Raw genomic sequence first — 27,269 nt, 5'->3', positions numbered from 1 at the left:
CTTAATAGCTCCCATGCAGATGGAATAAAAGGAAAGGTAAGGTCATCTCATAACTCTCTTGAGGAAAAGATTCTTTTAGTTGAATAAGCAGACACTCATGATTACCCTTCTCTGCCCTCTGATACATTCAAGGTATACACGCCAAGTGCTTTAGACATTCCAGACGGGTTTCTGGTAATAGGAAGTAGTTACTGATACCAGTCACCAAGCTGCGACCAGCCTAGTAGTTTAAGAGAAGAGATACTGTGTGGATTTCAGTCATGAGATTCGTGACTTCCCCTCTCTTCGCTGCTGTTCCCTCAGCTGTTACCTGGGGATTCTAAAAGTATCTACCTCAGAGAGTAGTTGCAAAGACTAAATAAATTACTACATATTAATGTTTACAATAGTGTTGTAAGTAGAAATTTTATCATAGGAATTATGTTAAAAACAGAAAAATACTTTTGGGTTGCATTACAGCCTTTTAGTTGGTCATCAGAACGAAGATTACAGTCCAATCAGTTAGAAGTCTGTACATGTCTACCATCCATTAAGGTAACCACCTCCTTCACCTGTTGATTGCCCTTGAAGTTCTAGTAATACACCACTTTCCATATAAACAAGATGAACATTTTACATGTGAAAGCAGCCAGCATGCTCTGGAATGGGTTTTCCAGAGCTCTGCCGCAACACAGCCCTGTGAGTGATTCTGAGGGGGCGTGGAAGGAGTACGTGGGTGCCATCTCAGCGTGTTTCAGTTAGTTGTTGGTGAAAGGCCAGGGCTTGTTTCCTGCATATTTTTTAATTACCCTTGTATTATGACCTCCAGGCGGAGCAAGAAAATCTCTAACCCCTAACTTGTAACTGTGGGACATATTCAGGTGATAAGCCCACAACTCTAACAGTGAAGCTGTTGACTGATATGTATTAAGGCCTTCTATTTGTCAATGCTTTTGCATGCATTATTTTGTGTCATCCTCACTACAATTTTGAGATAGGTATTCTTATTATATTCTGTTTTTGTAGGTGATGATTAGGGATAGTCATTCAAGTCCAGGCAGTTGGCTCATATTCTTAATCATCATTGTATATACCCTTCATTATTAAAATATTATCACAACTATAAAAAATAAAGCAGTCTGATTATACTTATAGTCAAATATAGAATATTTAGAAATGTACAATAAAGGGAAAACTTCATAGTCTTACCACTTAAACAATGGCTTTGAATATAAATTTAATAACTTACAGTGAATGATGTCTGATTCGTGATCTCCAAAGAAGATTTAGCTTCGGGACCAGGGACTAGGCTTGATCACTCAAGAGCTGAGTTGTAGCAGAGTTTTATTAAAAGTGAAAGAGGACATTGGAAAGCTTCTGACACAGATATCAGAAGGGGGACGGAGAGTTCCCCCCTTGCTAGTGTTAGCAAGGGAATTATATACTTTTTTAATTGGTTATTACAATAAGTCAAAAGAATGTCTTAAGGTCTTACTAGACCCACTCCCACAATTTACATTTTAAGATGACAGGATTAGTCAGACGATTTTCAAGAAGGAGAAACTGTCTTCAAGCAGGATACATTAATGTTATATAATCCTTACTAAGGAATGTAGAAAAAAAAAAACTTTGTCCTTTCCCCCTCCTTGAGAATTCCAGACCCCTATGTCCTCCTCAAGAGCCCTAGACCCCTCTCTCCTCCTTGGGAGGAGAGAAGTCGTCCTCCTGGACGTCTTATCAACCTGCCGAGGAATTGACTCTCAAATTCATCTCGATTTCCGTGTTCCTCATATTTACTGATATTTATTAAAGACTTCTGCAAGACACTGTGCTGGAGCATTGTACAGGTATGTCTTTGGTATTTTTCCTCAAGGAGAGTCTTTTTAATAAAAGTATAATGTAAAACGTGAGATTTAGGGGCTGCCAGTGGGGCGGCTGAGGGGCAGGCTGGGGGCAAGAGTGGCCTCTTTGCCTCATTGTGCCCTAGTACCGCCTGGACACTGCTGGCTGCCGGCACCACTAAGATCTGGACTTTGGAGCACATCTTTGACCACCCATGGGAAATCGTTACAACAGCTGCAGTGCAGAAATACCCAAACCCTATGAACCTGAGTGTGGTTTGAGTTGATGTACTGAACAGACACATAGATCCCTCTGAAAAGTTGCATAGCCATGCACTTCTCAGCACAGAGTGGGGACTGCTTTCCATTGTGAAATTTATTATTGGTGCAGCAAGAACCAAAACATATGTGCAAGAACATTCTATAGTGGATGCCATAGAGAAAACAGTGGAACTTAAATCTGCGAATATTTCATTTACAAATAAGGTTTCAGTAGATGAGAGACTTAAATACAAACCACATCCTTAAGCCCCAGAAAGAGCTATTTTGAGTCAAGAAGCCATAATTACTGAGAAAGGAGTCAGTCTTGGCAGTTACCTTGAAGGGCTGATGGCAAGTATGATATCGTCAAACGCTAATAAAGGCCAAGAAGCAATGGAGTGTTTAATACATAAATTAAGTGCTGAAATTGAGGAATTGACAACTTTGGCAAGAGGAAGCATACGGACACCAATGGCAGCAGCAGCATTTGTGGAGAAATGATAATGAAAGTTGATATATGACACCTAGTTTCCCAGGTTTCTACCAGCTGACAGTGTATTTATTTGTTATTTAAAAAATTCAACTCTATTTTAGGTAGATTTTTTTTTTTTTGATTTTTTTTTTAAAATAAGCTGAAGAAAAGCTGTGTGACTTGATCAAAACAAAGATGTGCAGGGTTTCTAAATAAAAGGGATGAGTTGAAATTACTTTTTTCTGAGATGACTGATTTTGAGGATTCCAGTATTTATGCCGAAATTTAACAATTTTTGAAAAGTATACTTGGAAATCTGTATTGGCAGGTGAAACCTCCCTAAGATAGAATTTTAAAGCTTTTCATGCATTGGAACTCTGCCTGGCTCTGGACCAATCCCAGAACCAAGCAGAGTCCCCTCTGCATGTGCACGACTGCTGTGCTGTGGTAAACTTGGAGAGCTTATGTGAGGGAACTCACTTTTAAAGGAGAAATTGTATCATTTAAAAAATACATTAAAAACATAGAATAAAAATATATTAATTGTATAAAATAATTTGTTCTGCTCTAAACCACCATTAAAAATCACAGTGTTTTAATTTTGTACTCAAATAACATTTTTGGAGTAAAAATAATCACGAAAGTAATGACTCCAACAAAAGTGAAAAAAAGAGGTGAGATTTAAATAATACTTTGAAACAACAGGAGAAAATAAAAAAAATTAGAATACTCCTATTGGCAAATGGATGGCACTTCCAGTGAGTGCTGTAAGGGGGTAGGAAGCTTTTCTCATCTTTCTGTTCTTGTTGGTATTTGTAGGAGTCCTGAGTCACCAGCTTCATAGACTTAAGTTCTAAAGTAAAGCACTTATTATACTTTGGAAACTGTTTGATTCTTTATGCTTGGTTTTGACTTGTCGTTTGTTTATCCTTTTTAAAAGATCATAAAAAAATTTCTTTAACAATAAGAGCTGTTTGCATGAAGAAAAGCCTCTTTTTATTCACCATAGCAGATGTAATGACATTTGTACTTCTAAAATTTTCAGTAGTAAGACTACTATAACACTAAAATTAGTTGCTTCAGTTGATCCCCCCCTTCTCCCTAGTGGGGAAATCATGCTTAAGTCTCCCTCCAAGATAGTTCATGATCTCTTTTACATTATGTGGTCCAGCCCTCACACGAAAACCTCCTTTTGAGCTGAGACCTTTGTGTTTCCAGGCCATGTTCAGTTGCACCTGCCTGATGTTCAGATCTCTTTTTCCAGTAAGCATTGAGGGAAAGGCTTATGTTCCTTTTTTTGGAGCTAGATGGTATGATGATTAGACACCTGATCATTAATTTACATTTTGCATTTCTATAATCAGATTGTGTTCCGGCATTTCTTCTTTCAGTATTGTAACTATTAATACATCTCTCCCTTCTTAGAATTATTTTCTTTTAAATAAATGTTCCTGTGATAGCGTTTCAATTTTAATCCTGCGAAATTTCTGACTTTGTTCCTCATTTTCTTCTTAAAAGTTGTTTTCTACTTAAGTTAGAGATGTATATAACATTAAAAATGCATCACAGCTAGAGACATTTGTAAATGAATGTTTTGGTTAAATGTGTTTCCAGCTGAAGGGTGGCATCTTGCCAGCCAGAGGGCGGCAGTTAGCCAGCAGTCTCTCTACATGACTGTTTCTTTTTTTCCTTTGTTCAGGCGGAGTAGTATCCTGCTTCTTTAAGGGTAGAAAACTCTTGTCCTCTTTTCTCCATGAGATTTTAAGTCAGTGTTTTTTGCTTGGTTTAAAAGAGTTGACCAGATGATTGTGGTATGGTCTCCAGGTTAAAATTTCTACCTAAACAGTTTGGTTCTAGCAATATGTCACATGCAATAATAATAATTCATAGTTGTTATGAGTTTCATTAATGTTTTGAAACTTCGGTATTTTTGGTAAATATATTTGAAGACAGACTGAGAGTACAGAGATAGATGACCTTCTGCAGCCTGATGAAGTCCTTTAAACGCCTAAAACACTGCCTCTTTTTCTCTCCCTGCAAACTGAAATCTGACTGTACTGAACTGCAAACTAAAGAAAAGAAATCCAGCACAGTTCTCATCATTGCCTCTGGCTCTTAAAACTAAATAATGTATTGATCTTGGCGAGAAGTATTTTGATTTTTGGGGGGCTCCTCTTTTGTTGGTTCTCTAAGCATGTTAAATGAACAGAAGAATTGATTAATAAAGCCATAAGAATGAGGAAGAGAGCGTATTTTATCTGGAAGAAGCTTTTTGTTTTTAAATGTTATTTATCTAATATAAACTGTATATGAATTCCTTTTCATGGTCTTTTATATACTGCTGTAATAAAGTAACAGACAACAGGATTTTTGATAAGTAAATATCCTGTATCTTCTCCAAGCCTTTAGAACACCAGAGAACAGAGAACTTTATTAAAATAGATACTTGATCCTAAAGCATTTTGAACAATAGTTATTTGTTGCCACAGTGTAGTTGCTTCTAGGGTTTAGACTAGAGCGATAGTTTATATTTTTCCTGTAGATCAGGAATCCGAGTTGTAGTTTGATTTTACAGTCATAGTCTCGGAAGGCTTTTAGTTTTTCTTTTAGCAAGGAGGTGTGTGTCTCTAGGTTGAGATCTGTAGGCCTCACATAGCAGTTACTAATAGCTACTTGGGGCTAGGGCAGCCCTGAAGTGCCTGGAATGGGTTGCTGTGTGTATCACTGGTCTCTGGATTCCTAGAGTCACAATATTGAAACGGTAAGGCAAATAGTTTAGTTGTTCAGTTTGTCAGTTTTCTTACCTTTAATCATATTAGGATAGTACCTAATGGGAATGAAGGGTTAATACAGAAGTCCGTCTCAAGTCTTTGAGCAGGACATTTCTGTTTACTTTAGCATGCGTACATGCATAGCCTGCCTTATTCCAAAAAATTTAAGGTGGCACTTGCCTGTAGTTTTTATGATCTGAGTAAGACTGACTTATGAATACGCTTGCCAGTCTCAAGTTGAAATGAATCTGGCTTTCAAATGGTGTGTACTTATTCCAACAATGCTTCCATTGTACTGCAAGGTCTTGTTACACCTTTAGGGTTTGAATATGTTCTCTTGTCATAAATCTTTATCCTTTGATGTTAGAATCAATTTTTGGCATTGGCTAAAAGTCATTGAGTGCCAAGCCTGGTGAATAACCTGGATAGGCAGTCTGGGTTGTTAAAGCGTTTGGTTTATTGTTTTTGACTCATGAGCTATGAGCCAGAACGGTTTCAGGATGATGAAATGAGTTTCTGAGCCACAGTTAACTCGTTGTTACATCCAGCAGCCTTGAACAATGGGTTCAATTGACTCTCGGTCTTTGTGGGATGCGTCTACATTAGCAGTACCATTGATATCAAATAAACAAGTTAACATTGTCCTCACTGTGATTTTGATATGAATGTTCTCTTGCATTGGCACTGTAGCAAAGTTTTCCATCGCAGATTTCATATTTTCAGATTATAGTGAAAACTTTTATCATTAGCTCTAGTTATTTTCTTAAAATGCCCTTTGAAAATGCTTTTTGTAAAAGGTGCAAAATAGAGAACAACTTCTAACTTTTTCCATTAGAAATGTTTGAAACAGTCTTCACCAACTTTCTGTATCTTTATTTGCCACTGTCTGCTCACCACCACTACCCCTCCCCAAGTTTTCCTGTGTTCTGATTTTCCTGAGTCACTACCTAATTGGATGAATCAAATTATTACTTTGACAACATTTTATAGAAGGTGAAACAGACTTATGGAAGATGTGACTGAGTAGTTTGAGGAATCAGAGATACTAATGAGTCAAAATTCAAATCTCAGTTTTCTGATTCTGAATACCTTCCTTAACAATAACTTGAAAATTATGAGTTTTCTCCCTGTATTTCCATGTATTTTACTTGTGGATTTAATGCCACACAAAGTTAAATGTTAAGCTTTTTCTCAATGAGGTAATTTTAAGTTTTATATTGACATGGAGCTATACACGCATTAATCTCAACTGATTGTGTTTTGGCCTTGAAAATAATTGTCGCCTATGAAAAAGTTACATTCCTCCTATGCCTGTGCCTTTGTTGTTTGCCAGAAAGTTATATTTTATAATCATATTTGTGTTTGTATTGAAACATTTGTTTGTAGCCGTGTTAGTCATGATGATGCTATGCAGCTGTAAAAGTCACATTTTAAATTTTACTACTTGAGATATTTGTTGTTCTACTATTTTGTCTTATAAATTTGTACATTTAAATTAGACTGAAGCATAAGGTTTATTTGTTAAATACTGTAATTCAAGTATGATGGTATCCTCTTGTGCTTTTGAATTGAAGAAGTGATCATTTTTATTTTGGAAATGTTTTAGACCTGTATAAATATTTGTATCGTAGTCTTAAAATTTGGATTGCAGTAGCTCAGATCACCTGCCACTGAATTCATTCCCTGGGGAATGTGATGTGGACATTCACCTTGACACCTCTGTTCGTGTCAGCTGTGTTGGAAAGTGTGCGTGTTCGAGACCAGTGGGTCCCCAAATAAAAATTAGAATGCTTGTGGGAAAGGAGACTTCTTCACTAGAAGTTTCCTGTGACCTGCCACTGCCTGCTGGTAAACAAGAGTTTAATAGCTGTGCTCCAGATTCTTATGAGCAAGTGTCATGTTAAACTCTGGCACACCCAAATGCTCAAAAACTCAGAGGGAATGTTTATATGAAGGATTGTGTGTTGGATGTGCAGTCCAGCCATCCTGTAGTAGTCTACATTTTATGACTGTTTTAAACTGAACCATTTTGGTGACCTGCATTCCTGAAAAGCATTGTATCAAAATGGGTTATGCTTCTTTCAGTATGAAGGGGCCATTTCATCTCTCCTGCCTCATGATATAACATAATTTCTAATTTTTAAAGTTCCTCTTTAAAGTAATGACAGTGTACTGATTTTCCTTAACTAGAAATAGATAGGTTAGCTGTCATATTCTTTTAGCTTCTGATTTTTTTATGGTAGGTCTTAAAAAATGACAAGGTAAGGGATAACAGTAGAAAGAAAGCATTAAGTTTAGTTAAACAGAAAAAATTATAGAGCATCAGAGCACCAAATCTCGTATTTTAAATTTCAGAGGACTGAGACCTAACAAATTTCAGCGTCTTTCCCCCAAACTAACAAGGGCTTGGGGTTCAACACAGGTTTCATGACTCCAAGTTTAGTCCTGAGATTATTACTGAGATTTTTGAGTGAAGATGCTTGATACTTAGGTTGTGAAAGGAGAAATAAGGACTAGAAGGGAGGGTGTCAATGCTGCGGGAGTTGGGAAGAGTGACAACTGGAAGTTACCTGTTAATCTGGTATCATTATCAGCAGCTTTTATTGGGTGCCTCCTGTGTCAGGGGCCTTGTGTTTCAGTTCTTAGGAACAGAGAGAGGAGGACCTTGCCATCAAGGGCTTGTGCCAAGGGGAGGGAGAAGGGAAGATGAACCTTTACAAACATAAGAGATGATAGATATGGTCAGATGACCTTTCAGGTCTCCTTCACGTGTGTGTGTGTGTTTCATGTGTGTGTATTTTAATCTCTTCATATGGCTTGTGGGATTTTAGTTTCCCAGCCAGGGATTGAACTCAGGCCATGACAATGAAAGTGTCAAGTCCTACCACTGGACTGCCAGGGAATTCCCTTAAAATCTATGCTGCTTTTCTCCAGCTGCCAGTCTCTGGACTACTCTTCCAGAGTAGAAACTGTGGGATGTGTTCTGATGTGTGGAGCATGTGGGATAGGATAGAAGAAAATGCTATAGTTTCAGTGAAGAAAGTGTTATTTATTCTGCAAATAATAAGTGTAATGGATATAGATGCAGTTTTATCCAGACAGCAGTTGACTTTACAAGATTTATTACTCTTCTCTATTCTTAATATCTGATAAGTTATTTTACCAATATCTTTTTCAAAAAGGTTAATATGAAATTCCTTAAACAGGAGTTTTAGCCATCATCCAAATATGTGTTATGTGGGAAATAATTTCATTCAAAAAGTTATGTAGATAAAATGCTGTTCAAAATGTTGAGATGGGATGAAACCTTTAGTTGAAGAGGGTTATGGGAAATTTAAACTTTACTTGGAAGAACTGTGCTCTTCCATCCGAACCCAGTAATAAGTCATAAGAATGGGAAAGTCTGAGTCTGGGGACAGTGAGAGTAACAGCCGCACCTCCATCTGGCCCTGCAGAAGAGGGACATTGGAAGAAAAAGGGCCTGCATTCCCAGGGTCTGCAAAAGTAGTGTCCTCAGGGCCACCAACTCTGTTAGTGCAAGAAGCAGTCCTTTTAGAGACTTGGCATAGGACTCGTAAGTTCCAGTGGGCATTGGGGGAGGAGTCCCCAAGGGCCGGAGTAGGGACTGGGAAAGGAGAGCAGATTAGTGTTGCTGTTAATGTGCCTTGCCGGATTCTAACTGGGCTGAACAGGGTCTGGGAAGGTGGCGGTTCTAATTTGAACAGGTGCTTTTGCTGGTTCCTGAGTGGTAATGAAAGATCCGTGCGTAATGGAGGGCCAAGTGAAGGCCTCCTCAGGAAGGCAGGCTCTCAGGAGGAGAGCCTGAGAGCTTGGGGAGACTCTCCCCCTGTCTTGAGGAGGGGCCAGGGACACTTCTAGGCTGGGGGTTGTCGGCTTATTCTGAAGGGCTTTTTATGCTTTCATCAGTGCAGAAACATTATACTGTAGTAGTGATTGGATCAGTTTTTGTTGCTCTTTTGTTTAATGAGTTTTCAGCTTTTTAGTTCCCTAAAACATCCTGCCCAAAATGCTAGCATGGAGTAGTGTCTGCCATGAATACAAAGTGGTTAAGAAGAATTCCTCCCCCTGCCCCATAGCTATTTCCTGAAAAAGCCTTATTCTTTCAAATCTTTGTATATTGCTTGTGGTATTTCCTCTTCCTAGACTTATTCTCTGCCTGGTGAACTATTGGTTAGTATAAATAACATCCCTCCTAGCTGTTAGCTGCTCAGTCCGTTCTCTTGCCATTGTGCATGAACTTATTACTCTTCTCTTAGCCTCTAACTGTGTACTTCAGTGAGCTGATTATGTGGTACTCTCTTGTTTACTGTTACATTCTTAGGCTAAACAGAGGTGTTTAAAAAGCAGTTGTCTGTGGTAAGTGCCAGAACATCGGATCAAGTAATAAAAAGAAGATAGAAATCAATACTTAGCTTCACAGTGTGCAAAAAAATTTACTCAAGATGGATTATAGTCTTAAATGTAAAAGTATAGACTATTAGAAAAATCTTTGTGACTTGAATTAGGCAAAAATTTCTTTGATAGGATATCAGAAGCATGATCCATTAAAAAAAAAGAGTTGGACTTCCATAAAAGTCTGCTTTTTAAAGAGGCTCTGAAAGCTATCAGAAAGAGAAGCTACAAACTGACAGAAGTGAAGTGAAGTGAAGTGAAGTTGGTCAGTTGTGTCCGACTCTTTGTAACCCCATGGACTGTAGCAGAAAATATTTGCAAGTCGCATATCTGACAAAGAACTGTTATCCAGAATATATAAAGAATTTTGCAGACTCATTTAAAGAATGAGCAAAAGAAAATGACCCCAATTAAAAAATGGACGAAAGATCTAACATTTTTCTAAAGAAAATAATATAGATAAGCCCATAAAAAGATGGTCCGTTTTATCAGTCATCAGGGAAATGTAAATTACCATGAGGTACTGCTACACACGTTTGTTATGGTTCAAATAAATAGAAACTGTGCCAAGTGCTAGAGAGAATGAGGAACCACTGGACCCCTTCACACATCAGACCATATGACTCACTCCTGGGTTTTACCCAAATGAAGTTAAAACTTATGTTCATACAAAAACATGCACGCAGGTTTTATAGCAGCTTTTCTTGGGTTTTGTTTACAAGTGCCAAAAATGGGAACTATTCAGTTTTCTCTCAACTGGTAAATGGATAAGCCAACTGTGACACATTCCGTGCAATGGAATATTGCTGAGCAATAAAAATAAATGAACTACTAAAAATAAATGAAATTGTTGCTACAAATGGATGGATCTAACATGTATTATGCTAAGTGAAGGAAGCCAGATTCAGAAACACACAGACTGTACAGTTGCATTCGTACTGGAAAGAGCAAGGTGCTGGGAGCTGGGGGTGGGGGAGGTTGGATGTAGAGTGGCAGGGAGTTTGGGGAGGGGATTGTTCTGCACCATGTAACTCGAATGTATTTTGCTCATGGGGCTGGTTACACAATTGTCTGTTTCTCACAGAACATCTGCAGAACTGAACACTTAAGGGTGAATTTTTCTGTATGTAAAATTTACCTTAATTAAAAATGAAAACAGAAGTAATTGTATGGATGATTTAGTAAAGGTTTTGTTGACTCTAATAAAGCTTGATTAAACTTTGCAGACTTGGACGTGGTGACAATTTGCCAGAACGTGATAATCTCTGGAGGCCTCACAGGTGATTGCAGCAGGGACCTCTGTACCTAATCTTTTCCCTAATGTGCACAACGACAGAGGCAGGCCTTCGGATGTTGGCACAGTGTGTGGATGAGATGGTCCTTGTGTAGGGAAAGCCAGTGTCTTGAAAAATCCACGAATGTCTAATTAGACAACGTGCAGTGGAGCTTATTAAAGAGAGGAAACTCTACGATTAGGGAAAATGTGGCAAGACGTAGCCCTGCATCCTCCTCCCTTGCGTTTCCCATAGTTGTTTACCACTGGGTGTGGCTTGTGGAGCAGCACTTCATTCTGTTCAGTATGTTACTGAACTCCATGTAAAACTAAAGACCTGTGGTTGACAATTGGTTTGCAGTTTCTAGGCATTCCATTTGTTTCTATTTTTTAGCTGTAAAGTAAAATTGGTTTATTTCATTTTGACAGTTTTGCCACACTTCTGAGTTATTGTTACTGAAGTTTCCCCAGAGTATTGCCCAGTGGATGGAGGAGGGGCTCAATTAAGTATGCTTAGTGTCTACATTTTTTAAAGTTCATTTATGACATTTGAAAGTGAAAGTGTTAGTTAATCAGTCGTGTCCGACTCTTTGTGACCCCATGGACTGTAGCCTGCCAGGCTCCTCTGTCCATGGAGTTTTCCAGGCAAGAATACTGGAGTGGGTTGCCATTCCCTTCTCCAGGGGATCTTCCTGACCCAGGGATTGAACCTGCATCTCCTGCATTGCAGGCAAATTCTTTACCGGCTTCACCTCTGAGCCATGGGGACCCACCATAAATATTGTGGGGACCCACCATAAATATTGTGACAACCCCCCCACTGCCCTCCTGCCCTGGCTATTATGAGAAGCAATAGTATATATAGTAGTGGCTTCTGGAGCCAGGTTGCCTGGGTTTGTCTCTGTGCCCTACCATTTGTTTACTAGCTGTGTGACCTTGGGCAACGTTACTTACTTTCTCTGTGCCTCTGTTTCCTCATCAGTAAACAGGAATGATATTAACAATTACACTACTGACCCCTTGGAGGGTTTATGTAGATGAAATGAGCTGATAATAAAGGGAGCGTCCTCGAGGCAGATGGCAGGCAGGGGGTGTGATGTCAGTGTTTTGGCTGTTACTGTGGTTGTGCGTGCATGTTCAGTCATGTCTGACTCTCTTGCGACCCCACAGACTGTAGCCTGCCAGGCTTCTCTGTCCATAGGATTTTCCAGGCAAGAATACTGGGTTGTCATTTCCTCCTTCAGGGGATCTTCCCGACTCAACGATCGAACCCGCGTCTCCTATCTTTGCTGCATTGCAGGCAGATTCTTTCCTGCTAAGCCACCACGGAATCCTGTGGTTGTAGTTGTTGTTATTTTTATTCTATGTTAGTGAATAGCCTTATAAGCCTTCCTTAAATGTTGAAATCCGAGAAAGACTATGATGCTATTTCTCCTTTGACCTCCTGAAAATAGGTTTAGTTCTGGTAAAGTCAGCTGAGTTAAATCCTTTTTTTTTTTATCCTTGTTTCGCTGAAATTCCTCTATCTTATATTTCATTGTATATTTGATTTTTAGTTAATACGCTTGATACATTTGCAATCTGCCTTCTAACAACTCTTAGATAAACTAATTGCAAATCATTTGTTACAGCATACCCTCTTCTGTGTTCAGAGGTTCAAAACCAGTTCATTGTCTTAAATTTGCAACAAAACTAAATGTATCTCTTAAGTTAAAAGCCAGGGTATTGTTTTTGTGGTGGTATTCAGTTGCTAAGTGGTGGCTGACTGCACCTCCAAGGCCTGTAGCCTGCCAGGCTCCCCTGTCCGTGGCTTTGTATAAATTGAGACTTGGAAACCTCATTAAACTTAGAGGACTGAATCCTATCAATCAGAAGAACACTGACTGTTTGCTTCTCTGTGTGCTATGTCACCTTTGTAAAATTGTGTCTTTTATGTAGAGAAGTGTTTTCAGCACAAAGCTGATTGTATTTGTCAGAGTATTTTGAAGAGGTTTGTTAAAAAGCACTTGTGGAATGGTTTGTGGAAATGTTTATGAGGTTTCAGATTATTCCTGTCCTCTTCAAATCCATTCTTCAGCAGGAAAAAATAAGACTTGTCTTTTAAACTTAAATAGTAGCAAACTGGTTTGTTAAGACTTTTTTCCTTGTGGGGTTATATTGGGTAGTTGTTCATTAGGGTTACTTTAAAAAGCCATAAACTGACTTGCCAGCAGCATGTATGTCCTCTGTACTGAGATTCGAGGTGACTCTCACACCCACTTTCCTACCTTGAGTAAGGCGCCTTTCCTGCAGAGCCTGAACTGTGCGGTTCTCCTGCTCAGTGCCTGCTGACCTCTGCTCTGCTTTCTGTCTTAATTTGCTTGTTCTAGGGATGTCGTGTAAGTGGAATTACATCACATTTGTCCTTCTGTGTCTGGCTTTCTTCACTTAGCGTGTATTGAAGTTTCATCCATGCTGTAGCATGTGTCCAATTTCATTCTTTTTTACAACTTAATAATATGGCATAAATTAAAAAATATAAACAATGTATTGAACCCAACATATCCAAAACAGTATCATATCAACATGCAATCTGCATTAAAAGTACTAATGAAATATTTTCCATTAACTCGTCTGTTCGGATTTGCCACATTTCAGGTGCTTGGTAGCTGACCATGGCTGGTGACTGTGTACTGGACATCAGAAAACTAGATAAGGGAAGGGTTACTTAAGACTGTTAAGCAGCACAAACTTTCTTTTAAAAAAAAAGTATGCTGAAAGGCAATATTAGAGATTTTAGTCATTAGCCATAGGGGGGAAAGAGGGTTTTACAAAAAAATGATAAAAATCCAGGCATAGCTATTCCTTTATTTCAAATCTCATACAACATAGGAACCTTTAGAGGGAAAAATAGTTCACTGTGAAATTTTTTTCACCAGAAGTCCTAGTCTCTTGACAGGATTTTTTTATTTGATATTCACACTGTCCCAAATACAGTGCTAGTAAGCATCAGGTAATTAACCTTTTGAGTAGAAAAATTTGAATGGTGAGTTGAACTGGAACAGAAACTTGCAATGGGTGCCGTAGGATTTGATGAAAAGTCTCATCCAAACTGGAATTTTTCCTTCCCAGCCCCATTTTTTGAACTTTGGAAATTGGGCCTGATTTTTGTCAGTCACTCATTCTTCCAACTTGTTGGACTGTCAGGACGTAGGGGCACAAAGGTGAGGGCACAGAGAGGAGATGCCCATCGGCAGCCGTTTTGGATGTGGCTTTGTTGTATGCTGTGTCCCCTGAAGGGCTTGGATTAGAAGCAGGCCTTCAGCTACCTTTCAGAGGCCCTGAGAGTATGAATGTAGTGCCTAAAATGAAAGACTCTGAGATAGCCTAGAAACAGTATATTATCCTCAGATGAATGCTTTGGAATAGAATAATTAAAATGAGGTAAGGAATGTTTCAGCTGTGATGAGCATGTGGCGTCAACGATCACTCGTTCCTTGAAGCTTTGGTATCTGAGGTTTACCGGTATTGCAGAGGAGTAAATAGGAGAATATGTGGTGAGAGTAATGGAAAAAACTTAAGAAGTAAGTGACTAGGCAGTTGTTTTAAGATAAACAAGTGTTTCACTTTTGTCCTGGCACATCTTTCAGTTATTGTTCTGGTTAAATAGATCTTTTGAAGTTAAAATATCTTTCATGCCTGTATTGTATGAATTATGAATGTAAGTTTGTTGTTTAGTCGCTAAGTTGTATCCAACTCTTTTGCAACCCCATGGACAGTAGCCCTCCAGGCTCCTCCGTTTATGGAATTTTCTAAGCAAGAATATTGGTGGGTTGGACATTTCCTTCTCCAGGGGGTCTTCCTGACCCAGGGATTGAACCCATGTCTTCTGCATTGGCAGGCGGTTTCTTTAGCACTGATCCACCTGAGAAGCCTGAATGAAAGTTGAGGAAACAATAAAATAGGCACCTGGATACCCACACCCTAACTCAAGAAATAGAATGCTGTCAGTCCAAGTCCTTGCCACCATTTTAGTAGTCTCATTCCAAATTTCAGAGTTAGACTGTAGAAGAAAGTTGGTTATTTTAGACAAGTTATTTAGACAGTATATTTCAGCAGAGGTTGAGGAACTATTTGTTATTAAAATGGTTAATTATGTGTCTGGAAGGAGGTTATTTGTTTGTTTTTTAGAAGGCAAGAGTAGGATTTCCTCAGGCTCTGTCCTGAAGCCGTCTCACACTCGCCCTCCTTGCCGAGGCTCTCCTGGGGAAAGGGCGTTTGCTCCCTAACTGCACCGGCACTTGACTCGAGCTTCTTGAGCATATGCCTTCCTTCCTTCAGTGGTCTAACAAAAGCATCTAATAATTCAGCTAGCTCTACTTAAAAAAATTTTTTTTAATCTTAAACCATCATCTACGGGATTCTCTTTTTCTGCAGCAGTAGCGTATCTTTTGTAAACACGGTTTACCCATTAGTTGAGACTTGTTCATTTTAAGATTGCTAAATTAATACCTATGTTTTTAGATAGGTTGTGTTTTTAGTTCATCAATTTATTTCAGCAATTTTGTTTTAAGAGATTGTTCTTGATAAAATTAGAAGGAGCAGACTGAATTTAGTTTTTAAAACTAGTTTTAAATGGCCAATTTTGTACAACCTCCATGAGACTTCCCTTTCTTATGATATAACAGTATCAGAATAATTCAGCTGTTCTTTTTTCCCCTTCAGTATAACACTCTCAAAGTTCCAACAGAACATTTCTTTGACCTTGATTAAACTGTGAATTTTATTTGAAAGTGAAAATTGGCATTTTGGAGGCTATTTATAATGGTGTGATGGCAGTCTTTTTGCAGACTGTCCATTTGAAAGCTGTGTAACTACAAAAGAGATTTATTTGATATTTTAAATTACATATCCTTTGGTAATGCGTAACATTATTTAAGAAAATTATTTTTAATTACACAAGTAATACCTATATAAAATCCAAGTTCAGATAATCCCCCTGACTGCCATTCCTCATTCCCTGTCCCATCTCCAGAAGTGAGGAAGCACTTTTTCTAATCATTTTGAGATTGATATTCTCCCCCAACTTTATATACATATATGTATATGTATGTATGTGTGTATGTGTATATATATATATATGCATATATGCACCTGAGAACATAATACATCTGTAATAAAAGAAGTATATTGTGTGTATTCTGCAAGTTGTGGTTTTCTTTTAGTTTTGGAAATCATTCAGTACATGCAGATCTACCATGAGTCTTTATGTTGTGAATGTGCCATAGTTCTTTTAACAGTTGGGTTGTCCCCATTACTTTCTGTTGAACACAGCTTCATGTTGAGTGTCTTTTTCTGTGTGGTTCTCCTAGGACACTTGTGAATCTTTTTCTAGCTTAGATTTGGAGCAAGTGGAATTGCTGGATTTTAACTATCTAGTATTCCCTACATGAAAGTTAATAAATAGAATATTTTTTGACATGATTGAGTGTTAATTGTGCTCCTGGAATGAATTGTGTGTTTGTAATATTGGCATTTTAGTTAGATAGGGAGGATAAGGTCCAGGTATGAAACTAATGATTCTCAACACTGGCTATGCATTAGAATTGCCTCTGGACTTTTTAGGCATCGTAACCCCAAGAGAATGATTTAGTAGGTCTTCAGAGCAGTACAGATAGCTCCCTGGCATGAAGAGGAAAGTTAAATACAAGACATACATCTGAAACTTTTCTTAGAATGCCCAAGTTACCTGGCCCCAATCCAGTACCTAAGTTACACCTAAGATGCAGTAAAATATAGTAGAAAAAATTTCATTTTCTTTAGACTCTTAATATAAGTTAACAGCCCTTTCTTTCTCTGGACACTTAACATAGTGTGTTAGTGTAATGAATGATTACTTTAATATTGATAGGAAGAAAAAGATAATTTTTTAGAGGGGAGAGGGATAGCAAGATTATAAACATGAAATCTGAATAGGACTGAAGTTGTAGGATTGTGGTACAGTTTTCATAAACATTATTAATAAAAATGAATGTTTAAGCTTAATTTTTTTCTTTTTGTTTTTTTAAATTATAAAAGTATTTACAGGACACTTTGAAAATACAGAACAAGGTGACATATAGTTCCACTATAAGAAATTTTTTTAAGTAGGTAAATTTTATAGTAGTAGTAGATAATAAAGTTTTTAGTTGAAGTTTTAATATCAAACTCTCAAAAATTAACAGAATGAATATACAGAAAAGTAGAAGGTTCTAGTAGACCTGAAAAGCACCATGAACCAATTCAACATAATTAAGATTTATACAGTTTTCACACAAAAATAGAATATAAATTCTATTCAAGGTCCCACAGATTATAAACTGGGAGACTCTGAAACACATCTAAGGACATAAAACAAGGTGCAAAATTTCATGGTTTTTAAGGCATTGAAATGATGGAGTCTATTCTCTTATCACTATGTATTTGTTAGAAATCAATATCAAAAGATATTTTAAAATAACCCACATATTTTCAAGTGCAGTGTGACATTTACCAAGAGAGATCTTTGAGTTAACCATTGAAAGCCTCATGATTAGCTTTTTAATATGATTGAGGGCCCAGACCCTATGCATAGGCCACCTCGGTTTGTATTTTCCTGCTAGTTCACATACTAGCTCTGTGAACTGTGGTGAGTTACTTAGCCTTTCTATACCTCAAGTTTCCCTTGCTGTAAAATGGGATACTGATAATATTTATTTTACAAAGATACGGGATTATCAAGAGAGTTGTTATATATCTAAAGCAAGCAGAAGAGTGCCTGATGCACTGCAGCTGGTATGAAATGTTAACTGTTGTTATTGTTGTTTTTCATTGCAAATACAATTAATACTAAAGTTTCAGCCTTCAGGCATTAATGTTCTAAGTGACCAGAAACCAACAGTTGAATACATAGCTGAAGATGATGAGGATGAAGTTCTTGTACTCTGGTGGATTGATTCAAAGATGCTTTGGTAGGTCAAAGCTAAGATTCTTTGTGTGTCTTTGCTAGGTTTAAGACCCTGTCTGTTGCTTCTCGCATGTTAAATGGAGAACTAGTTCAGATTTCCTGTTCATATAATTGGTAGGAAATCCCACAGACAGCAAGACAAGAATCGAGTTTGTTTCACTGAAGTGTTTGTGGTACTTCCTAACGTTTTGTAAAACAATGGAGCTTGGAAGTACACTTACTCTTGCTAACTTCTGTAAAGATTTTTATAAAACTAAAGGACAGCTTACACTTGAGGTGAGAATTTTAGGGTTAACAAACAAGAGGAGTGATAATTGGCAACGTTCCTTAGTGGGTACTGTGTGGGCATACAGACAAAATGAATTGTGGAGAATTGAGAAGTCTTACAGGTACCTCCGTGAAGTTTGATATTTTTTCTTCAGCATGACATAGATTTTAAAAACTTGTTTTTTAATCTCATTCACCTGCTGGATGTCTTATTTTTGTTTTGGCTGTGTGGTTCTGTATCTACCCTACATTTAGCCAGGACTTCTTTGTATGGCATGGAAGATGCTCCCGGAACAGTCCACTGCCAGTGTCCCTGGCTTCTTTCCTTACCAGTACGTACTTCACTCCTGCCAGCCACCAAAACAGTTTAGAAGGCCGGTGTGTTAGGGTTCTCTGTAGCTTTGTTTGTACCATTTTCCTATTCGGTGTGGACTTTTCTTCCCCTGGCAAAGTTCTCCTACCCCCAGTAACCAAGCCCAGCTGCCTTCTCTGACTGTTTGCTTTCCCCAGACACACTGCTTGTTCCCTGCTTGCCGGCTGTGCTGCACAGCTGTGGAAGTAGACTTCTGGCGCTGGACTGTCTGGGTTGTCATCCTGGCTCAGCCACACACTGGCTCTAGGATCTTCTTTTTTTTTTTTTTTTTGTTAGACTGAGATATTCTTTAAGTCACCTTTCTAACCATTTAAAAGTGTACAACTCAAGGGCATTTATCATATTTATAACGTTGTAAAACATCTCCATTACCTAATTCCAGAACATTTTCATCCCCCTAAAAAGAAACCATTGTGTGTTAGCAGATGCTCCCTATTTTCCCACCCCCAGCCCCTAGAGTTTTCCCTCTATAAATTTCCCTGTTCTGGGTCTTTCATGTAAATATAATCATATGTGTTTTGTGTCTGACTTGTTTTTCTCTCTGTGATGTTTTCAAGATTCATCCATGAGGTAGCATGGGTCAGTACTTCGTTCCCTTTATGTATGGATATACCACATTTTGTTTATCCATTCATCAATTAAAGGATGTATGGGTTGTTTGCACTTTTTGGTTATCATGCATAACACTATTAAGGATATTTGTGTACAAGTGTTGTATGAACATGTTTCCTCTTGGGTTTACATGAAGGAGTGGAACTTTTGAGTCATATGGTAACTCTGTTTACCTTTTTGAAGACCAGATTGTTTTCCAAAGCAAAAGTACCATTTTACAGTCTTACCAATAACACATGAAAACTCCAAGTTCTCCATATCCTTGCTAACATATGTTATTGTCTTTATGATTATAGCCATCCTGGTGGCAATAAAGTGGTATTTTGTTGTTATTTTGGTTTGCATTTCCCTAATGACAAATAATGATGAACATCTTTTCATGTGCTTATTAGCCATTTGTATTTCCTCTTTCGAGAAATGTCTATTTAAATTCTTGGCTCAATTTTAAATTGAGTTGTTGAGGTTTTAATTGCTGAGTTGTAAAAGTTGTTTGCATATTCTGGATGCTCAACCCTTATCAGATACATGATTTTTCAACGTTTACTCTCATACTGTGAAGAATTTGCTTCTCATTAGCGAAGTCAAGTGTGCCTTAGGAAGCATCACTGTGAACAAAGCTCTAGTGGAGGTGATGAAATTCCAGTTGAGCTATTTCAAATCCTAAAAGATGATGCTGTTAAAGTGCTGCATACAATATACCAGCAAATTTGGAAAATTCAGCAGTGGCCACAGGACTGGAAAAGGTCAGTTTTCATTTCAATCTCAGAAAGGCAATGCCAAAGAATGCTCAAACTACCGCACAATTGCACTCATTTCACATGCTAGCAAAATAGTGCTCAAATTCTCCAAGCTAGGCTTCAACAGTATGTGAACCAAGAACTTCAGATGTTCAAGTTGGATTTAGAAAAGGCAGAGGAACCAGAGATCAAATTGCCAACATACGCTGGATCATAGAAAAAGCAAGAGAATTCCAGAAAAACATCTACCTCTGCTTTATTGACTACGCCAAAGCATTTGATTGTGTGGATCACAGCAAGCTGGAAAATTCTTCAAGAGATGGGAATTCCAGGGCACCTTATCTGTCTCCTGAGAAATCTCTATGCAGGTCAAGAAGCAACAGTTAGAACTGGACATGGAATAGCAGACTGGTTCCAAATCAGGAAAGGAGTACGTCAAGGCTGTATATTGTCACCCTGCTTTTTTAATTTCTATGCAGAGTACATCATGAGAAATGCTGGGCTGGATGAAGCACAGGCTGTTATCAAGATTGCTGCGAGAAATACCAATAACCTCAGATACACAGATGATTCTACCTTTATGGCAGCAAGAGAAGGGAAACTTAAGAGCCTCTTGATGAAGGTGAAAGAGGAGAGTGAAGAAGCTGGCTTGAAACTCGACATTCAAAAACTAAGATCATGGCAAATGGTCGCATTGCATCATAGCAGATGGTCCTGTAGCTTCATGGCAAATAGACCCATAGCTTCACGGCACATAGACCCATAGCTTCATGGCAAATAGATGGGGAAACAATGGAAACAGTGACAGATTTTAATCTATTTTCTTGAGCTCCAGAATCACTGCAGATGGTGACTACAGCCATGAAATTAAACGACGCTTGCTCCTTGGAAGAAAAGCTATGACCAACGTAACAGCATACTAAAAAGCAGAGACATTACTTTGCCGACTAAGGTCCATCTCATCAAAGCTATGGTTATTGCAGTAGTCATGTATGGATGTTAGAGTTGGACCATAAAGAAAGCTGAGCGCCAAAGAATTGATGCTTTCGAACTGTGGTGTTGGAGAAGCCTCTTGAGAGTCCCTTGGACTGCAAGAAGATCAAACTAGTCAATTCTAAAGGAAATAATCCCTGAATATTCATTGGAAGGACTGGTGATGAAGCTCCAATACTTTGGCCACCTGATGTGAAGAACTGACTCATTGGAAAAGACCCTGATGCTGGGAAAGATTGAAGACAGGAGGAGAAGGGGATGACAGAGGGTGAGATGGTTGGATGGCATCACCGAGTTGATGGACATGAGTTTGAGCAAGCACCAGGAGTTGGTGATGGACAGGGAAGCCTGGTGTGCTGCAGTCCATGGAGTCGCAAAGAGTCGGACATGACTGAGCGACTGAACTGATGACTATCATTCTGTATATTATCCTTTTGTTTTCTTGATAGTATCTTTTGCACAAAAATTTTTAATTCTTATGTTCAATTCATCTATTCTTCTGGGTTTTTTTTTGTGTGTGTGTGTGTGCGCTTTTGGTATCATATTTAAGGAACTCAAGGCTAACCCAAAATCATCAAGATTTACACCTATATTTTCTTCTAAAAGTTTTATAGTTTGAGCCTTTATATTTAGATCTTTGATCCAGTTTGGATTAATATTTTGTTTATGGTGTGAGGCAGAAGTTGAGCTTTATTGTTGTACATGTGGACATTCAGTTTTCCGGCACCATCTTTAGAAGACGGTTCTTTCCCCCGTTGAATGGCTTTGGCACTCTTGTCAGAAATCACTTGACTATAATGTGAGGGTTTATTTCTGGACTCTTAATTCTTTGGCACTGATCTGTATGTCTGTCTTTATGCCAGGTCCCCACTGTTTTGATTACAGTAGCTTTGTAGTAAGTTTTGAAATCTGTATGTGAGCCTTCCAACTTTGTTAAATTTTTTTAAAGATGGTTTTGGTTATTCAGGGTCCCTTGCATTTCCATATGAATTTTAGGGTCAGCTTGTCCATTTCTCCAAAAAAGGCAGTTGGAATTTTGGTAGGGATTGTATGGATCTTTAAATCAATATAAGGAATATTGACACCTTAACAGTAGTAAATCTTCCATTCCATGAACGCAGGCTGTCTTCCCGTTTATTGGCGTCTTCAATTTTTTTCAACAATGTTTTGTAGTTTTCAGTGTATTAGTCTTTCACCTTAGTTAGTTTTTTTTCCTAAATATTTTATTCTATCTCTGGCATCTTGAGCAAATTTCTGAAACTTTCAAATCTTCAGTTTCCATGCATATAAAATGAAAATATTGAGTACTACCATCTGGATTTATTGAAAGGGTTAAATGAGTTAATTCACATAAGAGGCTTAAATAAACTAGATTGTTCAAGCTAAATGTTAAATATTAAACTGTGAACTCCGAGAGGAGGAATTTGCGTTACATATTTTTGTGTTATATTTTTTCTTCCCCTTGCTCAGGTAGCAAATCACTCAGTAACTGTTGATAATTGAAGGAATGTAGAAGGGTGGGAAAATTGGACTATATCACAAATTTCAGTTCCTAAATTTGAAGGTTAATGTTGGTTAGGAGTTAGGGACACTAATTCCTCCTTATACTCACATATTTTGATATGGCTTGTTTTCTTACACATTTCAATATGCCTTACACAATAATCCTGTCAGTTCTTGAGATAGTGATTTGTTTTTTTTTAAGAAGTTAAGGGGACTTTGGCTTCTTTGGTGAACCCACAGTTCTTTATGTGTCAAAATTGTGAATGAAATCAAACTGTCTTAATATAGGACATTGTAAATCACAGTTTTAGAGAACCAAGTAGTTGCAGTTGTATATTAATATCTAGTATTGAAAACTGTCTTTAGGTTAGAATTATAAAAGATGAAAGTGAAAATTGCTCAGTTATGTCCGTCTCTTGCAACCCCATGGACTGTATAGTCCATGGAATTCTCCAGGCCAGAATACTGCAGTGGGTAGCCATTCCCTTTTCCAGGGGATCTTCCCAACCCAGGGATCGAACCCAGGTCTCCCCATTGCAGGCAGATTCTTTACCAGCTGAGCCACAAGGGAAGCCCGAGAACACTGGAGTGGGTAGCCTATCCCTTCTCCAGCGGATCTTCCCGAACCAGGAATCAAACCAGGTCTCCTGCAATGCCGGTGGATTCTTTACCAACTGAGCTATCAGAGAAGCCCTAGAATTATAAAAATACTTCCTTTTTCTGGGTACTATTCTGATATAATTTCTAAAATTCTTATACAGTTGATAATTATTTTCTAAGCTTGTTATAAAATAGAGAAAACTTTAAACCTTAGCATCATGGTGAATAGAGCACTAGATCTCATCCTGTGTAAACATCTCAGTTATGAGTGTAAACATCTCAGTTATCTGAGAACTTGTGTTACTTCTTCTCTCCCCCCAGCAGAGCAAAGGCAAGAGTTTAGTGGCTAGATTAACTGTTAATGATACTCTGCCGTGGTGAGAAACTGGTAGACAGTTTTCAGGGATTAGTTTCATTACATTTCATTGCTAATAGGGGGTGAGGCTCACAGTATTAAGAATTTATTTAAAGATTCATGTTTTCACACTTTAATGCAGTTTTGTATTTCTGAAATACCTCAACATAAAAATAACAAATCAAATAAGAAACAAATACTGTGTGATGAACGGTGCTCAAAGTGTTAGGATGGATGATCTGTGGTCTTGACCTGGTGCACAGACAGTCCTAGCATTGGTCTCCTCCCTCTGCCTTCTTGTTTGATGGCTTCCAGGGGGTGGGTGAGAATGGGAATCCAAATTTTAGAGATTGACCCCCTTTTCTTGCTAGGATTTGGAAATCAGAAACAAATCTTTTCTTTTAAAGTAGTATTTCTTTGGGGTTATACATTGTACTCAGAATAGTAATTTTAAAAGTGACTGAAGGAAAAACATTTACTTTAGTAAGGGAGGTTTCTTGTAAGTGGCAGCAGAAGTTACCTTGAAAGTTTTAAACCAGAAACCTAACCAGCCTGAAATCACCTCCAGCCCCCTCCAGTTCCTTCCGACCTCCCTGCCCCCGCACATACTCCCTCCTCACCCCATTGTAGAGTTTGGAGTGAACACATTGTTGTTGGTTGGCGTTGTGCCATATTCAGGAGCATAAAGTAACCTTGTTTTGGAATTACAGCAGGAGAAAATTTTACACCAGAAAAATAAGCAACAAACTAACTTTTAGGGAAGAGAGTGAGATGGAGACTTCACCTTGAAAAATAAAATCAGATTTTAGAAGTACACTTATTTAACCAAAGTTTAAGTTATAGTTGAAAAATATATACTGAGTTTTAGAATGAAGACTGTATCAAGTGTTGATTGTTTTTGGCATAAACATTTTCATTTTATGTTCAGTATATAGTTGATTCAGGGTGATTCCAAATCCATGGATACTCAGGGCCAACTAAGGGACTTGAGCATCCATAGATTTTGTTACTAGCAGGGTGTAAGGCAGAGGAACCAGACATCAAATTGCCAACATCCACTGGATCATTGAAGAAGCAAGAGAGTTCCAGAAAAACATCTATTTCTGCTTTATTGACTATGCCAAAGCCTTTGATTGTGTAGATCACAATAAACTGTGGAAAATTCTGAAAGAGATGGAAATACCAGACCACCTGACCTGCCTCTTGAGTAACCTGTATGCAGGTCAGGAAGCAACAGTCAGAACTGGACATGGAACAACACAGTAGTTCCAAATAGGAAAAGAAGTACGTCAAGGCTGTATATTGTCACCCTGCTTATTTAACTTATATGCAGAGTACATCATGAGAAACGCTGGGCTGGAAGAAGCACAAGCTGGAATCAAGATTGCTGGGAGAAATATCAAAAACCTCAGATACGCAGATGACACCACCCTTATGGCAGAAAGTGAAGAATTAAAAAGCCTCCTGATGAAAGTGAAAGAGGAGAGTGAAAAAGTTGGCTTAAAATTCAACATTCAAAAAACTAAGATCATGGCATCCGGTCCCATCACTTCATGGGAAATAGATGGGGAAACAGTGGCTGACTTTATTTTTGGGGACTCCAGAATCACTACAGATGGTGACTGCAGCCATGAAATTAAAAGACACTTATTCCTCGGAAGGAAAGTTATGACCAACCTAGTTCAGTTCAGTCACTCAGTCGTGTCTGACTCTTTGCGACCCTATGAATTGCAGCACGCCAGGCCTCCCTGTCCATCACCAGCTCCTGGAGTTTACTCAAACCCATGTCCATCCTAGAGAGCATATTGAAAAGCAGAGACATTACTTTGTCAACAAAGGTCTATCTAGTCAAGACTATGGTTTTTCCAGTGGTCGTGTATGGATGTGAGAGTTGGACTATAAAGAAAGCTGAGTGCCGAAGAATTGATGCTTTTGAACTGTGGTGTTGGAGAAGACTCTTGAGAGTCCCTTGGACTGCATGGAGATCCAACCAGTCCATCCTAAAAGAGATCAGTCCCGGGTGTTCATTGGAAAGACTGATGTTGAAGCTGAAACGCCAATACTTTGGCCGCCTGATGCAAAGAGCTGACTCATTTGAAAAGACCCTGATGCTGGGAGGGATTGGGGGCAGGAGGAGAAGGGGACAACAGAGGATGAAATGGTTGGGTGGCATCAATGACTCAATGAACATGAGTTTGAGTAAACTTTGGGAGTTGGTGATGGACAGGGAGGCCTGGCGTGCTGCGGTTCATGGGGTCGTAGAGTCGGACATGACTGAGCGACTGAAATGAACTGAGGGGGTGGGGTGGGAGTCCTAGAACCAGCCACCTCCTATCCTGTGGATATCAGGGGATGACTGTAATAATATGACTGGGTATCTTATAAGTAATAATGGAATTGTAATGTTGGATATTTTTGCAGACTATTTTTAAAAGTATTCTTATTTACCCCTGGTAGTCTCTCATAATCAAATAATTATCATTCTTGAGACTTTAGCACCAGTGAATCAACTTATCCTTGATTATTCTTAACAATAACTAACTTTCTTAACTCGTTTTATTTTGTCATTTGTCAGTGGATTTGCCTGAGGTTCAAACTTTTTTTTGTATTGTCCATCAATTTTGTCTAAAATTGCATCCTCTACTGTACTTGGTTTCAGTAGTACTTATCAGTCACCAATATTCCTTGTCAGCGATCTTAGGAATTGGTTCGTCTCTGGACCCTAATTGTTCCATGACTCTTCACACTCATGGTATTGAATGGAAAATGAAGTATTAGAGATAGGCTATTAGAGTAGGCCATTAGCTGAAGAGTTGAACTATTCATCTTTACAAGAAGTTTGAGTATGTTTTAAAGTGTCAGTGTAATAAGAATAAACAGAGATCATAAAGCAGGTCTGTAAGTTGGATAGAAGAGAATGAGTAGGCAAAGTCTCAGTGAATTGATTTTTCTTCTTTGTTATATATATATAGTCATGAATAAGAAGAGTATGATATCACAGACCAACCAGTTTTACTCAGGAAAGTTGACCAGCCGTGATGATTAATTTATCGGATGTATGAGAAAATTGTCTCCGCTAATGGGGTTAAGAATTTGCCTGCAGTGCAGGAGATGTAAGAGACGTGGGTGGGGAAGACCCCTGGGTGGGGAAGATCCCCTGGACGAGGGCAAGGCAACCCATTCCAGTATTCTGGCCTGGAGAATCCCAGGGACAGAGGAGCCTGGTGGGCTACAGTCCATGGGGTGGCAGAGTCAGATATGACCAAAGTGACTTAGCACACATGCAGTCATGAGAAAATCACATTTAAGAAGTTGATTTAGAAGAAGGCTGGAATATTCTGCTTGGGTTGCTAGGTCCTTGGAAATTAGCGGTAGGTCTCAGAGACAGTAATCCTTTGGAGAAGATGAAGAATGTTATTGTTACCAGTTGTTTATCTTTTCTCTCCTCAGATTCTTCTTTGTAGACTTCTGTGGTTCAGTGGTATGATGATCTCTGCAGACTCTCCTAGCTCTGCTAAATTCTAGTTGCTTGAATCTCTGAGAAATTTTATCTGGAAATATTTATTTAAGAACTAGGACTAGGAAATTAACTATATTATAACTTTAACTTGAGTAGAACAGCTTAAGAATACTATGAGAGTGTCAACAAGTAAGTGTGAATTGAAGTGAAAATTCAGGTCTTTATTTCTAAGGAAGCTGTGGTCTCATAGAGAGTGACACAATGTATGTATTTTAGTAATTCTGTAATGCAGGTACATGTGATATGTAGAGGGGCAAAGGAGACAAACTGTATTTTGTCTGGGAAGATGTCAGGGAAGAGGTAACGTTTGGGCTGAGATGAGAAAAGTGAGTTGG

At 38.4% G+C, this 27,269-nt stretch overlaps 1 protein-coding gene and 1 pseudogene across 12 annotated transcripts in view; both read left to right on the top strand.

Moving 5' to 3' along the window:
• SRPK2 (SRSF protein kinase 2) overlaps positions 1-27,269 on the top strand; it is a 236,914-nt gene that overhangs the window by 60,419 nt on the left and 149,226 nt on the right. The gene's annotated exons all lie outside the window — the stretch shown is intronic.
• LOC122674635 lies at positions 604-17,155 on the top strand (annotated as a pseudogene).

This window comes from Cervus elaphus, chromosome 18, assembly GCF_910594005.1.
Source record: "Cervus elaphus chromosome 18, mCerEla1.1, whole genome shotgun sequence".
Classification (NCBI taxonomy): domain Eukaryota; kingdom Metazoa; phylum Chordata; class Mammalia; order Artiodactyla; family Cervidae; genus Cervus; species Cervus elaphus.
This window is presented reverse-complemented; position numbering and strand designations above follow the sequence as displayed.